General features: G+C 33.2%; 1 pseudogene; it reads right to left on the minus strand.

Annotated features, from left to right (window-relative positions):
• Window positions 1–3,073: 3,073 nt before the first annotated feature.
• Window positions 3,074–16,707, minus strand: LOC143580836 (metal tolerance protein A2 pseudogene; annotated as a pseudogene).
• Between the last annotated feature and the right edge of the window lie 328 nt (window positions 16,708–17,035).

A 17,035-nucleotide genomic window follows, 5' to 3' on the forward strand; every position in this document is an offset into this window, starting at 1 on the left:
TTCAACAAATAGAATATGAAACTTTTGTGTTTTACACAACATTAGTAACAATTATATGCTTTTCTTGGTTTTTTCAACAAAAATGGTTGAGGTTATCCTCAATAAATAGACATAATGATGACATGTAGAGGACCACATGTGTACAAACCGGGTATTTTTAAGAACCAAAACCGAGTAGGAACTAGTTCCGGGTATAATCAATAAAAGTCAAAACCGGGTCGGTTAGGAACCATTTCCTGGTAAATTCGGGTATTTTATCGGGTTTTTTTCGGTAGGGTCGGGTTTTTTTCAAGTATTTCCAGTTTCGGTTCCGGCAGGTCCGGGTCGGTTCTGGTTCTAGGAGAAATCCAATACCAGGTCGGTACGGGTAGAACCGGTTCCGAGTCGGGTCCGAACTGGGTATTATGTGAACCTCTACTGACATGTTTCAAGTAGTTTATATCGCTCCAAGCGACCAAGGCATTATAATATAGTCGCATGAACGAGACATATGTGGTTAATGATATCCTAATGTTAAAAATAGGTCCTAATCACAATCAAGAAAAAAACTTGTATCATCGTCATCCCTTTTAATCATCACTTTTTAATGAACATCATGTAGCCCTTATAAAGTTATGAGAAGCATGTATAAATGCTTTAAGTGACCACATTTTGTACCAAAAAGAAATAGTAAAAAAAAAGGTGTAAAACCTTTACTGTACCCGAAGAAAGAAGAGCCAAAAAAACATAAAGTCGGTTAATTAAAGATGGGGCCTTTAGGCTTACAAATCCGACAAGATACAAAATCCATTTACTGTTGAGATTCATCATTCATGTGTTGTGTGACTCTCTGTCGCTCTGGTATGGATGGTAAAGGAAATTCGGCATGTCAATCAGAAACATTTGACACGGTTATTTGAGTACAAGATTAATTTAAAGATTTTTTGGGTATTCGATGAGGGGTTTGTATAAAATATTGGAACATTTACATATTTTTCCTTCCTAAACATTGAAATTACATATTTCTTCAAGCCATGCTTAAAGAGTATTGTACATTTTGCATTAAAAACTTGTATTTTAGGAAAATATGTAATTTCAAAGGTTTAGGAAGGAAAAATATGTAAAAATCCCAATATATGGCTTTTGTGACGAGAAGTGTATAAATAATAGAGTAATTAGGTTAACATTAAATTAATTATTATTACACTATAACTTTTGAAATAGCGTAACTATTATTACATTATATTATTTTTTATGGGTTAAGTTCAAGTAAGAAGTTTCATTTTCTCAAAAAGGCTAGGAAGAAAGGTATTTTAGTCTTAACACTTTAATATCAAAACTCACTTACTTTAATCTCAAAACCCACTTAAATTAATTTCAAAAACCCACTTACATCTTCACTCATCTCCTACAACCACCACCACTCCACCGTCCACTGCCACCACAACTGTCACCCACCGCCGCCACCTCGCCAGAAAAGTCTATGGAAAATTTGCCGGAAAATTTCACCAGAAAAGTCGTCGGAAAGTCACCGGAAAACAATCCCCGAGAAAAATCGCCGGAAAATTCACCGAAAAGTCACCAAAAAACACCGGAAAACGGGCGCCGAAAAAAACACAATGGAAAAAAACACTATGAAAAAAAAGGCAAAATGATAAAGACACAATAAAAACACAATTGTATGGCATAATGTAAAAAACACAATGGAAAAAACACACAATAATAAATACAATTGTATAACACAATTTTGTAAAACACAATTCGTAAAAAACCCACAAATTTTTTTTTAATTTTGATATAACAATATGGTACTCATATAAAAGATAAAAAGACATTCGTTATTATGGTGAATTTGTTTTTCAATAAAAACGTCGTAAAAAAAAGTTATTGACGTTTTAAAATAATGGAGGAATTTGAAATGTGTCTTACATGTGGAGAGATAAAATCAACAAATATGTTATTCCTTTTATGTCATTTCTCTTATTTTAACACATGATTTCCATCTAAACTAATCTCAACCCTCCATATTCAAAATCAATGGACAAGATTACTTCCTATTCTTCCTATAAAAACTATACTTCCTATTAAAGCCTAACCCTATTTTTTATAACATAATTACTCTAGTTTAAAGGAATCAAAGCTATAATTACTCTAGTTATTTGTATGCTTAGTATGTTAATTTTATGTGTGTCGAATCCCACCTCATGTAATGTGTAATGTGTAATGTGTAAGGTAGTAGCTGACACCCAAACCATTTATTCGACGAATAACATTTTTTTTCTTTGTTTTCATTTTTCATTGGGTTAACTAGAAATTCATTAATTAGCTTTTAAATTTCTAACGTTCTGAGTAATAAAAATATATAAAATAATTATAATGGTATTTAGAAATCACAATAAGTTACTTTTAACATACTAATGGATAAAAATTTAATTGACCAGATGGGCTCTTAAAGAATCAATACATACATAGACATTGAAATATAGAAACAAAGGTACAAACGAGCCAAACTACTCAAACTCAGATTAATAAAAAACTCAAAATAATTCGAGCATTTTCGAACTCGAGTCGAGCCTAAGCTTTAAATAAAGCTTATTTAGCTATCAAACCAAACTCAAGTCTTGTGTATTTTTAAACTCTTACCTCATTGGACTTTTATGTATGTATTATACAAGCTCGAGCCGAGCTTAGACTCGTTTAAGGTTTTCTCAAAATATATAAAAAGCAGTTAAAAACATATATAAACTATTAATAAATAATAAATATGCCGAACTTGAGTTTTAGAAAAAGAGCTCGAGTCTAGTCGAGCTCAGCTCGGCTCAACTTTTCTAAACCCTTATATACAAAGTTGCAGTGAAGTCTTATTTCAACAAGACGAAAGCCAAAGCACGCCAAATGAATCCAAAAAATCCTAAAAACCTATAATCATGTTATGTAAATGTTAATCAAAAATAAAAATTATTAAGTAAACAAGAGTAGAAGTAATAAACATCATAACCACATTTTCACAATAGAACTCTTAAACCACAATTCCTACACAGAGTGCTAACCAGAAACACTAAAAAGAATATCATGTCTCCAAAATACAACTTATTTATTCGCACTCGATCTGAATTGTAACATGACTGATATTATACTCCCGGTTAATGTAGTCGACCACTTTATCGAGCACTAAATCAGCATCGGCTTCTGGCCTGATTCTCACATGACACGCCAACAACACCTTCCCGACAGTAATAGCCCATATATGCAATTCATGAATTGCAACCACCTCATGTATATCACACAGGCCCCGTTCTAGACTCGTTGTGTCTATTTCTCTCGGTGTGCTTTCCATCAAAACCCCCAAAATGTCGCGCAACATGTTGATGGTTGTATACAAAACAATAATGGAGAACAACAATGTGCAAATGGGATCAATAATTTTCAACTTGGGGTTATACCATATGACCGCGGCACCAATCATTACACCAATACTCTGAATCAAATCACCTAATACATGAAGATACGTGCCTTGAACATTAATATTTCCCCTCTTTTTCTCTTTTGTGTCATCTGTATAGTAAGTTTTTAACAAAGGCTGGCTATGCTCCTCGTGATCATGATCACCATGGTCATCATGATGATCATTAGCATGACCATGATGCTGGTGTTGGTGTGTTGTAACACAAACACCATGGTCATGCTCATGCTCATGCTCATGGTCATCATGAGCATGACTGTGGCCATGACCATAATGGCTGTGACCATGGTCATGGCCCAGTATAAACATTATAAGGATGTTAACAACTAAGCCAAAAGACGCGATCCCAAACATAAGACCGCCCTCAATTTCAACAGCGCCATTAATAAGTCTATCAATCGCTTCATAAACAAGAATACCCGTAATCAACCATATTATTTGAATCGACACAAGCGTCCCAAGTATCTCAACCCTAAAAAACCCATACGACTGTCTCGGCGTAGCTTCCCACCCCGAAGCCCAAACCGCAAACAACGAGATCGCAAACGCAGCAACATCCGACAACAAATGAGCCGCGTCAGTCAAAATCGCAAGACTATTGGCCTTAATCCCACCAAACACTTCCACACCCATAAAAACAAAACACAATATAACCCCACCCCAAAGCTTCCACATCGAAGCCGACCGCTCGTTCGCTTCCCGAGAGCTGGTTCGTGCGTCTGAGAACCCGCACGGTGCACCACCTCGGTAGATGGCACATCTGAAGATATATCAACAGTATGTGCATCCATGTATACTACTTCCTGTAACAAAACCCTGATAACAATATAATAATATCAATTATACTCTTAAAGGATCACTAGAAAGATAACTGATTACCTATATATAGGTTATATACTCTTTGCTTTTTAAATACACACACAGAGAACAAGAATATAAATAAAAGCTATGTGGTTCCCAAGAACAAGATTCTAGTACAAAGATAGGCCGTTATTCGAAGAATCGAACGTTGTTATAAAGATAAAAAGACAGAACAAGGGTTTACCTGTGTTTGATGATCAGAGATAGAACTGGAAGGCAGTGTGTTTGAACTTTGAAGTGAAGCAGGGATTACTATTATTATTATTATTATTATTATTATTATTATTATTATTATCATCAGTGGTGGCTTTATAGAGATTCAGGGTTTTGTTTTGTTTTGTTTGGGTTTGGCTGTACACAGTTAATAATAATAATAATAATATATTATTATTATTTTATTTTCAAAAGAATTTGAATCTTTTATGAGGGGAGAATATTCTAAAAGGTCTATTTACCGTATATAATAAATTTTGGATAAAACAGCAAAACTAGTCCTTTATGTTTGCACGTTTTTTATTGGACGTCCTTGGACGAAAGAAATGGCAGAAAGCATCCTTTATGCTTAAAAACTCTATCACATTACGTCCTTTCGCACTAACCAGTTAAATTTTTTCGTTAAATCTGGTCATGACATGAGGGTAAGTTCGTCTTTTGCTCCTTGAGGGATTATTTATCTGGATAACTCAACCTTTTAGCTAAAATGAAAATATATAAAGATAGCTCCCTCTCTCTCTCTCTCTAAAAACCTGCAACTTCATTCCTCTCTCTCTCTCTCTCTGCACCATTGCCATAACCATCCACCATCCTCTCTCTCTCTAAAAATCATCTCCATCCGCCACCATACTCTCTCTCTCTCTAAATCATATCCAGCCGCCACCATACTCTTTCTCTCTCTCTAAATCAACCAGATCTAATTAACCTACAACAACAATTCAATATAATTGGAGCAATCTTTACCTATAGAGGAGATAGAGAAGTGGAGGCGGTAGGTAAGTAAGGCTCAGGTGCGGTGGTAGGTGGTGGTGGCTAGGACGGTGGGAGATCGAGTGTTCAACGGCAGATGAATCTTGTATGTTCAATTTCAAGTTAATTTTCAACATCCCCCAAATTTATTTGTTAAATGTATCTAGGGCTTGTATTTTTTTGCTTGATTTAGGAGAAATATATAAAATTGACAATTGAGCTATTTAATCTTGATATCTTGAGTCTATGTGGTCGGAGTAGGTCATGGAGTGACCACATGTTCGTCGGATATTGGTCCGGCACGCTCAGCGCTTGATCTTGATAGATCTGCAGCGGCTGCCGAAGCGGTGAGTCCATTTGGTGTAGGACAACCCGGAAACTAGAGGCGTCAACAGGTGGCCGGTGGTGGTGGCTGTAGATAGCGGGTGGTGGTGATGGTAGGGGTGGTTAATTTTATAGAGAGAGATTGAAGACGGGGTGGATGGTGATGGTGAATATTGAAAAGAGGGATTTTTCTTTATTTTCTTGGTTAATAATTATGTATATTTACGAAACTACTCACATGTGCCTTGTACATGACCATATTTAACGAGAAAATTTAACTGGGTTAGGGTCAAAGGACATAACGTGAAAGAAATTTGAAACATACAATATGCTTTCTGCCATTTGTTTCGCGAAAGGACGTCTATTAAAAAAGCGTCCAAACATAAAGGACGTACGGGGTGACTTAATGGAAAAAGGTATTTTGTACGGGGGGACTTAATGGAAAAAGGTCATCTAGGTATTTTATACGGGGTGACTTAATCCAAACATACAGCTGCCAACAAGTATAAAACACCTAGGTATTTTGTATGTGGTGACTTAATGAAAAAAGGTCACCAGCTCACCGCCAGCTGGCCCAACCCAACTCTACGGAGTCATTAAACACCTCCAAGTTATCTTCACAATTCCGGGAAAAACTTACCTGCCGAAAGCCCACTGGTTAAAGTCAGACTCTCTCAGGATCTAACTGGAAATCATAAAGATTATAGTCTTCCTCCCAAAGTGTTATAAGTGGGGATTGAACTTAAGTATTCATTAAAAAGCTCATGCTTTCTATCATTACACTACATAAATAAATAATAATTGATATGCGATATATGCTTTAAAAATAAATTATAAAGTGAAATCACAAATCTAATTGTTTGAAAATATTCTATAAATAAAAATGTTTATATTTATATGGGCATAATTATAAAAAGTCAAATGTTTAGCCTTAAAATATATGTTATCCTGATATCTTTGCCTTATCCTGAATATGAGTATTCTATAAATAAGATTTTGTTTTTTTTTTGGAAAAGTTCTATAAATAAGAATTTATTTGCACTTTAATTCGGTTTAAACTTTATTCATATCCAACACATATTATAAGAGCATTCACAATTCGTACCTTAAAAATATATGAGGGGTTCTGTAAATTAGAAGATGTTGTTGGAAGTTGTTCTGAGTGATGAAGAAAGAAAATGTTATACGGAAAAGTTAAATCTGGGGTTTCACTGTTCACACCGTATTATATTTTAGGATTTTCTAAAAGCAGTTGTGATTGAAGGAGAGAAAAATGATAATGATAAAGTATAAAATTATATTATTTAATTAAAAATTAAAGAAAAAATGTAATGATTTTTTGTATAATTATATATATATATATATATATATATGTGATAGGGAACAAAATGGGAATGCTACAAGATATTATGAAGTAACAATGTAAGAAATACATAAACATAATAAAATAATTGAGAACAAAATGAAAGTGGGTATATATATATATATATATATGATAGGAAACAAAATATGAATGCTACAAGATATTATGAAGTAACAATGTAAGAAACACATAAACATAATAAAATAATTGAGAAGTAAACAAAATATAATAGTATATCTATTTTGCTATAATCTGTATCTATGATTATAATTCAAATTGAAAGTGGGTATTAAAAAGGTGAGGTTTGATGTTAGAGTGAGAGGAGACAAAAGTAACTTATTATTAGATGTTATAAATTTTTGAATAGTTTATAAACAATTTTATTTTTTTAAGAGGGGAAGGGGCGCCGTCACGGTTAGTGTTAGCCAAGCGGGCACAGCGCTGCTACCATTGCGTTTACACGTTGAAAAGCATATTTTCAGATTGTGATATTCATGAAAGGTGTGGATGGTGAACGTTGTACAACGGCTATGAAGCCCTTATACGAACATTTGTATGTAAAGACAATTTAAATTGACAAGATTATACAAACTAATTAACTTTGCCGTGAGAGAGAAAGAGTGAATCGCAAACAATTAAAAATCCCTCTCATATATATTTTTTTTCAACAATAATTTTTTTACTTGTAAATATAACATTGAATCAATTCAAACCCACACTACAATTGTGAAGGTAAATCGACAACATAATTTTGTAGTTAAAGTCGGTAGAATTATACAATGGATAATTTGAAGAGTTGAATGTTTAGATATTTTCTTTATAGTCATGTATATGCCAGGATAAATTCCTTATATATAACATGACAACTGGGGGAAGCGGGGAGCAAACGAGCAGAGCTGTTCACAAACTACTCGAGCTTGAATCGATTAAAAACTCAAAATGAGCCAAACCCTTTCAAAATCGAGCCTCAAATACAACTCACATAGTTATCGAGCCCGAGCTTTGTGTATTTTCAAGTTTTACCTGTTTAAGACTTTAATGTATTAAGCTTTTGCTCGCTTAAGGTACTAAAGGAGTTCAAACCGAGCTTAGGCACATTTAAGGTTTTTCTCAAAATATATAAATTACTAAAAATATGTGAATTAGTCGAGCCCGAGGTTTAAAAACAATTCACTAGCCAAGCTTGAGCTTTAAAAAATGGGTTCGGAACGAGCAGTTCCCGAGCCCTCTGTCACACCCCGACCAATGAAGGCGGAAACGTCGAGGCGCGACATGATTGCTCATTGCATAACGACACTATAAAGTTACAATATTTAAACAACTCATTTAAATCCATATCATCATAAATAACACAACAATTGTTCATACAAAACGCCAAATAGATAGATAAACAAATAACTTGTTCTTTCATTTTCTAATATCCTAAAGCCAAGATGATAAGTTTCTTCAAATAATCCAATCAAGCTAAAATCAAACCTGTAACATTGCATAAAATAGAGTTTGTCAACACAAAGGTTGGTGAGCAATTTTCATAGTTTTTGACAATAAGTATATAGTATGAAATCCACAACTAGTATATGAAAACAATAATTAATAGCAACAATTTAGATAATAAAACCGTCAATAAGAATACATTGACGAACCGTCAATAAGAATACATTGATGACAATAATGAAATCGTCAATAAGAATACATTGACGACACCTTTTTATATGGGGATACCATATATACTCGGAATTAATGTATGATCATACTTTGATGAGGCTACCCGCCTTAGCATTCAAGAATTTGCACATAATCATGTAAAGCATATAACACCAAATCGAACATTTATTTAAGTAAACATATACAACAAGTGTTGTGGTTTAATACTCAAGTATAAATCATTTGAATTTAAATAAGTATGCAATGCCACCTCCAAAACGAAAGATGAAAAACGGGGGATGAAAAAGTACTCAAATTAACAAGTTACTTGAAAGATAGTGTCGTGAATAATCAGAGAGATCGGTTTAACGAGCAAGACCTATATTAAACGGATCTTGTGTTAGTAGGTAGTCTTTGAAGGGTTTAAAATAAAATACACGACAAATAAAGTAAATAAATAAAGTTTAGGATTTAAAATGTAAATATTTGAGAAATTAAAGAAACGAGTTTTGTAAAATAAGTTTACTCGAAACCGGGTCTCGGTATTCTATTCATTAGTTTTTTTTTCTTTTTTTCTTACTCAACCTATGTTAAGTAATAATGTGGATTAAAATGCAATATTGTAAAACCATTGGTTATAAGAATACCAAAACGAGGTGTAAACGAGTGTTCGGATTTGTCGGTTCGAGACTTGATAATTGACCAAGCTCAAAGTTAACTTCCCAAATAATAAATGTTATGAGATAAGTCAACAAAATCAAAATAGACTTAACCAAGTATGTAGTTCTATTGTGAAGAACCTTAACGTTCGCTAAACGAGTATACGACTTTATCGGTCCGAACTTGTTATAAGATCAAGTTGGTTACTGACATGCCAAGTATGTTTAGAAATTAACTAAAATTGATTAAAAATATAATCTTGAAGAAAAATACGAGTTTTAGTGGCTAAAAACACATCTGTGTGTCTTAAGCGAGTGAACTCGGTTTAGTTCGGTTTTTTGTTCGGTCCTTGACTCGGAATAAGACCGAGGATGGTTACCACATACCCAATTACCATGGAACTTGTAAAATAACTTATAAATAATAATACTCAAGTTTTACATTCAAAAAGTTAACAATAAAGTTTTTAAACGAAAGTTCGGTTTTTGGTTCGGTTCTCAACTCGGGATGAAACCGAGGCTAGTCACCACATACCCAATACCATGGAACTTGACAAATATGAACATTAAACTAAAATATGCAGAAGTTAAGCAAGTATACCAAGTTATATGGTTAGATTTGTTAAATATATAAACAAGGACTACAAAGTCCTCCATGTAACCTTGCCTTACTAGCCCGACATTTCAACCGGCCGAGACCGGAGAAATGAAAGACCGAAGGTAAACAAGGAGTGTATATTATATATATGTTGTAACATCAAGCTTTAAGTATCGAGAAGTTAGTTAAAATGAAAGATTAGCTTAGTTTGACCTTGAGAGTCAAACTATGAAGAACAACCTTAGAATTCAAGAATTTGAGAGAGAAATGAGGAAATGAGCAAGCAAAAATGAAGAAGATGGGTGTGCATATGTAGGGTAAGTTGAATGGGTCTTTCATAAAGGTTGTTTCATGAAAATGACCCAAGAAAGCACAAATTACAAATGGTTCTTTAAAGTCTTGATTTTGGTAGTTTTAGTCCCTGGAGTTTGTTTTGAGCGTTTTCGGGGCATTTTAAGAACCGAAAAGGGTGTTTTTTTTAGATCCGACAACTATAAAACAAATATATAACATAAAATTCTTCATTTTGACAATATCGAAAGGTTCGGGATAAAAAACGGGTCGGGTTTACATTAAATATACAAGTATAAAATAACCCGAAATTGACAAATGTCACACCCTCGTAAGTCAAAACAAGCAGAGATCGAGCATAGTCGAGCTTGGGCTCAGCTCGTTTGCATCCGAAAATTATTTATGTAATCAATAGAAACAAATTAACAATAGCTTTATATCAGCTTATTTTAGGATTTTTCTGAATTATATAAAGATTTTAAATGTGATTTTATAATCATTTATATAGGATAAAAAATGTTAATGAGGGAACTATTATTAAATAATTATACGATAGAAAATATGCTGTGTTTGGCTGTTAAGATTATGAACAAATACTATTATTAGGTTAATAATAGGAAATATAGTTTTTTTAGGAATGATAAGAAGTAGTCTTATCCATTTATTTTGAACATGGAGGGTTGAGATTAGTTTAGGGGAAATCAAGTGTGAAAGAAGGGAGAGGACATAAAAGGAATAACACATTTGTTGACTTTCTCTCACAACATGCAAGGCACATGCTAAATTCCCCCATCATTTTAAAACGTTCATAACTTTTTTTACGACGTTTTTATTGAAAAACAAATTCACCATAATAATGAGTGTCTTTTTATCTTTTATATGAGTACCATATTGTAATATAAAAATTAAAAAAAAATAGTGGGTTTTTTACAAATTGTGTTTTACCAAATTGTATTTTACAAAATTGTGTTATACAATAGAATTTTTCATTGTGTTTTCTTTTCATTGTGTTTTTTTGTATTGTGTCATACAATTGAATTTTTTATTGTGTTTTTATCATTGTGTTTTTTTTTCATAGTGTTCTTTTCTATTGTGTTTTTCATTGTGTTTTTTCGAACTTTTCCGGCGAGGTGGTGGTGTGTGTGACGGTTGTGGTAGCGGTGGGCGGTGGAGTGGTGGTGGTTGTAGGAGATGAGTGAAGATGTAATTGGGTTTTATGTAAGTGGGTTTTTGAAATTAATTTAAGTGGGTTTTGAGATTAAAGTAAATGGGTTTTGATATTAAAGTGTTAGACTAAAATACCCCCTCTTCCTATCTTTCTTTAAAAAATCAAACTTCTTCTTTGAACCTAACCCTATGTATAAATTCATTTTTTAATTATCTGTTGTCACATCTTAGTTTGGAAATTTCTGTTTTAGTAAAGTTCCAATTTAATAAAAAACTTCTTGTTTCAAGAAAATACATGAAAATTTTCAGTTACAACAAACTTAATTTTTCACAACAATATTAAATTCAAGGTGGTCATGTTGCATCAACTCATTGTCTGCTTTTAACACCATCTATTATGGTGACTATTTATCACAACCGGTTGTAAGATGACATAAAAAGACAAAAAAATATTTTAATTAAAAAATTAAAAATTCTTTTTTGTTCACGACCGGTTGCAACCTAGGTTGTTCCTGCAACCTAAGTTTGCAACCAAACTTTTATATAACTTGGTTTTTTCATGAAAAGTACAACTTTTAACATTTTTTTAAAACAATGCAATGACACGATTTTATTAATAAAAAATATTGAACATTTTGATATAAATTTTATAAAAAATGAAGCATTTTTATTTAATAAAATATTGGTTTAGGTTGGGTTGTGATAGTAAGTAAAATATTAGACTGGGTTGGGTTGTTAGGTGGAAGAAATAGAAATTAGTTTTTTAATAAATAGTCGATTTGGGTTAGATTGTGATAGTGGATAGTAGAAATAGAATATTTATTGCAAAAATTTCATAAAATCAAAAGTAAAATGGAACTGATCAAACTTAGTAAAACTCATTAAGAAGATTGAGATCTACACACCTCCTAAATTTATTTTATGTCTTCATCTTTGTGTTTTTGTTCTTTTTTTTCCCCTCTTTTTAAAAGTGTTTGACTCTATGGTAAGCCATCAAATCTACAATCACTAATACCCGAGTTTGAATATAAAGTTTTAACCGTATATGAAAAATATGACGCTCTAAAGATTTAAACCTAAAATCTTCACATGAGGAAACCCTAAAGGAAAATTGCATGACCACCAAACCGAAGACATGATACTTTTGACCTTTTGTTTTAAATTTTTGAAAATTGGTATAAGAAACCATGTGTTTGATAGTTATATATGGTACTAAAACCATGTATTTGATAACCCAACAAAATTTTGAATTACAATACATTCTCATCTCCTAACTATTGAGGCAATACCGTAAAAAATATAAATACTCCATGTGAAAAGGTGGTTTCATATCATTTTATTTAGCATTTTTGTTTTCAAATATATTTAAACTACTAGAAAGGTCTCCCCGTGATGCGGCGGGAAACAAAAAACCTAGTAATTATGTAACAATTATGGATGTCAATGTTTGTTTGAAACCTTGAAAACATTTAAACTGATCACCACTTTTGGTGAGCCGGTTTTTGAATGTTCAACCATAGCAAACAATTTGGTTAACGGTTTATACTGAAAATCGGCCATATAAAACCGGATAGGACTGTAAACTTATTATTGAAGCTCAATGCATGAACCCAAACCATTAGTAGCGATTCAGTTTAAATTTTCAACGGTTCAGTTTCGGCTTTCAATGATAAAAAATCAAACCAACGCTTTGGCTCATTGTTTAACTTGGAAAACGTTAAAATCGAATTGTGAACGCTCATATGTAGCGTGTTAATTTTTTTTAATTGAAAAAAACTATAACAATACCATACCCAAATTAAAGACAACAAAATATTCATTTTTATGGTGTAATTTTTTAAAAAATATATTAGCGTATGAAAAAGTTACGACCATTGGAAAATTGTTGGTGGGAAGTTGGTTTACAATTAAAATTAAAAGGAATACATGGGTAAAGTTGAAGGTTTAAAGTTGTAACAATTTTTTAAATTTATAAAAGTTGAGTAAAGTTGAGGGGGCAATGCTGTAACTATTTCTATGCATATATTTTGTAATAGACAAGTTTGACCCTACCTTACATGTTATAAAAGGTGTACTTTATGCTTTACAACTTGTAAATTACTTAAAATGTAGGTGTCTTAAATTACCAATGTCTTATGTATTATATATAGTATAAATAAAAACAACATTTTAACCGATTAAGGGAAACAACAGCAAAATGATATTGAATAAGTTGGTAAAACGGAATAGTGTTTTGACTTTTGACTCTTTTGTTTTCTTTTACATGTAATCTACATTGTATTTTTGTATCATACTTAATCAGTTATTTGATGTGGGAAAAATGTTTAATGTCATTTCCAAGGGAAAATAGCACAAGCAAGGAGACCGTATGCACAGGGCATATTCAGACTGTATCACCTCCCAATGCCATGGACTTTTACCCAACAAAAACCTATAAGATTCAGGTATATTTTATTTAGGGAATATTTTTAAAATAGCTCAAATTAGAAGAGAGAAATATGAATTAACCACTTTTATTTTAAAATTCTAAAAAATCCCTCCAAATTAACCATGCACAATTTAAAAACAGTATGATCCAACGAGTTTTGATGTTTCCTCAAAGACAGACGGAGCCGACGAGTTCTCTTCATATTTTTCGGAATTGTCATAATTTCTACACGTAGCACCTTTATAGTGGACCATGAAACCGGTCTGAACGCTTCCCAAAGTTTTGCCCCCCATCCAAATTTCCCATGATATTTCTGGAATTTTTTAAATTTAAGGGCTCTTTTGTGTTTTTCTTTCTAGAAAATGACCCTTTTGGGAATTTCCCCTTTTAGTTACCTTTTATAGACAAATAAATATTATGTTCTAACATGTATTTGGTAAACCTCATTTTCAGAAAGATTTAGACGTAACAAATCATATATGAAATGTAGCAGTTCTATTGTAGTATGTGAGAGCTTCACAACGAAACAAACCATGTTCAAAACGAATGACTATAAAATAGTCAGTGGGTCACTAAGAAACAAGTCAAAATAAATAACTGCTACAAGACTCGTTGACTTAAAGGTCTAAATGGTTAGCACCATCAAGACTTTTTTTCGTCTCAACCACCTACTCAATGTTATTGGCACCTTTGCCACCACATGTCACCACTCCACCACCTTTGTGCCCACCGCTGCTCCCACCACTCCAATGTCGCACCTGATGCGCTCCCCACCACCTACCGCCACACGAAGTTGACTCAGGTTAAAAAACACAAACCATAATGCCATCTAGCAGTTTCCTGCAGATAAACCATAGAACAATATTAAGATCCATTTCAGACCAGCAAGTATACTCTATGTCGTCCTTGGTAGGGGAAGCAATACCATCCATATGGGTGGGAACTTTGTATCCACGTACATGGAGTTGAAATCGCTTCACCCATCAGAAGTAGGATATCTGGTTTAGATTTACGATTAATATTGCAATATTTCAATATAAAAGTGAACATTAATAAATCAAAAAGAAATTAAGGAGCATTCCAAACTAGGGGTGTGCATGACTTTATTTGTGTCAGTTTTGGGTTCAAACCAATACAAAAACCTAAAGGCAGATTTTGAGTTTTTGAAAACTATTATTTTGGTTTTTTTATTTTTTTTAAAGTTAATTGGTTTTACATTTAGACTAGAAGTTTTTAAACCAAAAAGTTTGTCTCTAAAATAATGAATTTTGAACTAATTATGTTAATTAATAATTAAACATTTGGACTAAAATGTATGGGTAACAAAACTTCTTCGCTTAAAAATCAAATTAAAAATGAACATTATAAGTTCGGTTTGTTTTTTCCCCCCGTTTTCTAGTTAGATGCAAAATTGAACCGAAATTTTGATTTAGGGTATGTTTGGCAAAACTAGCTCGTGGCTGTTGGCTGGAGGCCGGAAGCTGATAGCTGTTAGTTGTAGTTTTTTAGAAATATTTAGGTGTTTGGCAGAGTACCTGGAGCTTTTAATAAAAACTAGTTGGGGCCCGTGCGGAGCAGTGGGGTGGGCGCGCAACCTGACATCAACCACATAATCAGTGTTGGTACATGATTTACCTGATGACAGTGCACACATAACCCGAATGTAGACGTGTAATTCGTGCAAAGACAGTATGCATGTAACCAGTGGCGTAAATCAAGAAGCAAAGCTGAAATATACATTAATTTCAAATAAATAATTTTTTAAACCAACTTGTTTTGATATGAATCCCGTTCCGACCCGACACTGTTCTAATCTGAACATGTTCTGACCTGGCCCCTTTTGACTTAAAACCGTACCAACGCGAACTGAACTAAATTAACCCTTTTTGCATCGACTCGCTCCGACCCTAATTTAGTCTTACACATGACTTGAGCTCGCCTGACTTGACTTGTTGCCGATCCTAACCGGGAATCACATAATATGCTGATGTTTGTTAAAGTTAAAGAAGTATAACAATACCATACTCAAATTAAAGAGAATAAAATGCTCGTTTTTATGATATAACCTTTTTAAAAAATATATTAACGTTTGAAAAAGTTATGACATTTTAAAAAGTCGCGGGGTGGTTGGTTTTGAGTAAGGGTTAAATATATAACTATTATATAAATTAACAAAAGTTGATGGAATTTTAAGAAACAAAGTTGTAAAATTTTAATACTAAAAACTTGTAGCTTTTTTTAAACGCTATGCTTTTAGCTTCAAGCTTTTTCTTCTAACCTAAAAGCTTTAAACTCTTTCAATCAAATAAAAAAATTTATTAACACATGAGCTTCTTCTTAAAAGATTGAAGCTAAAAGCTCCCTACCAAACATACACTTATACTAAAACGTAATGTCAGTTTTGCTTGGGTCTTATTAAGTTTTCTGGTTAAACATTAGTGAGCCTTTACCTCCTTCCTCGTTGATGCAGTTTGAATTCGATTTAATTAGTTAAGTATTTGCTTTAAGTTGCAAACAAGCCTAGGGATGAGCTCGGTACCGTACTGGTACCGATACCGAAAAACCCGATCCTGAAAATCGCAAATTTTTTGTACCGGTACCGATACCGAAATGTTCGGTTCGGTACCGGTACCGGTATTTAAGGTAAAATTCAAGAAATACCGTACCGTACCGATACCAGAACCGTACCGGTCCCGAAAACTCAAAAACTTGATACCGATTTTAATACCGGTACTGGTATCAGTACCGGTACCAATTGGTACCATAACGATTTTTGCTCATCCCTAAACAAGCCCTTGAATCTTGATCACCTAATGCCAAAAATAGTTGACGTGGAAACTGGGCTTGGGCTTACTTTTGGGCCACCATCACCCAATCCATGATGACATACGCGAATTCATCCACAACTCTCCAAAGATCTTCGAGCATATGCATATGACTTAACTTTACGGCTTTAAGCAAATACATCTCTTCTCGATCCGGTTGTGCAGTGGTAGACCCATGATTTTTTTATGTTTTTTTCATGACGGGCGATTGGGAGGCTAATCAAAATTTTAAATGGGCATTCAGGTTTTGTGCATATAAAGAACACCAAAAAAATAAAGTCAAGGGCGAGTAATGGTGGGCCCAATAGCTTTTTATCATGAGGGCGCAATTGGAAGGCTTAATCCAAGTTTTATGGAATCAACCGGGTTTTTTTTATTATTATTTATTTATTGCGTATAAATAACACATGGTAGTTGTTTCCAACGATATTGCTTAATGAATAGAGAGAGGATACTGTGTCGAGTTTAAT

The sequence above is a fragment of the Bidens hawaiensis genome, unplaced genomic scaffold (genome assembly GCF_021521415.1).
Source record: "Bidens hawaiensis isolate Kalapana, Puna unplaced genomic scaffold, B.hawaiensis_p1.1 tig00030670_1, whole genome shotgun sequence".
Lineage (NCBI taxonomy): Eukaryota > Viridiplantae > Streptophyta > Magnoliopsida > Asterales > Asteraceae > Bidens > Bidens hawaiensis.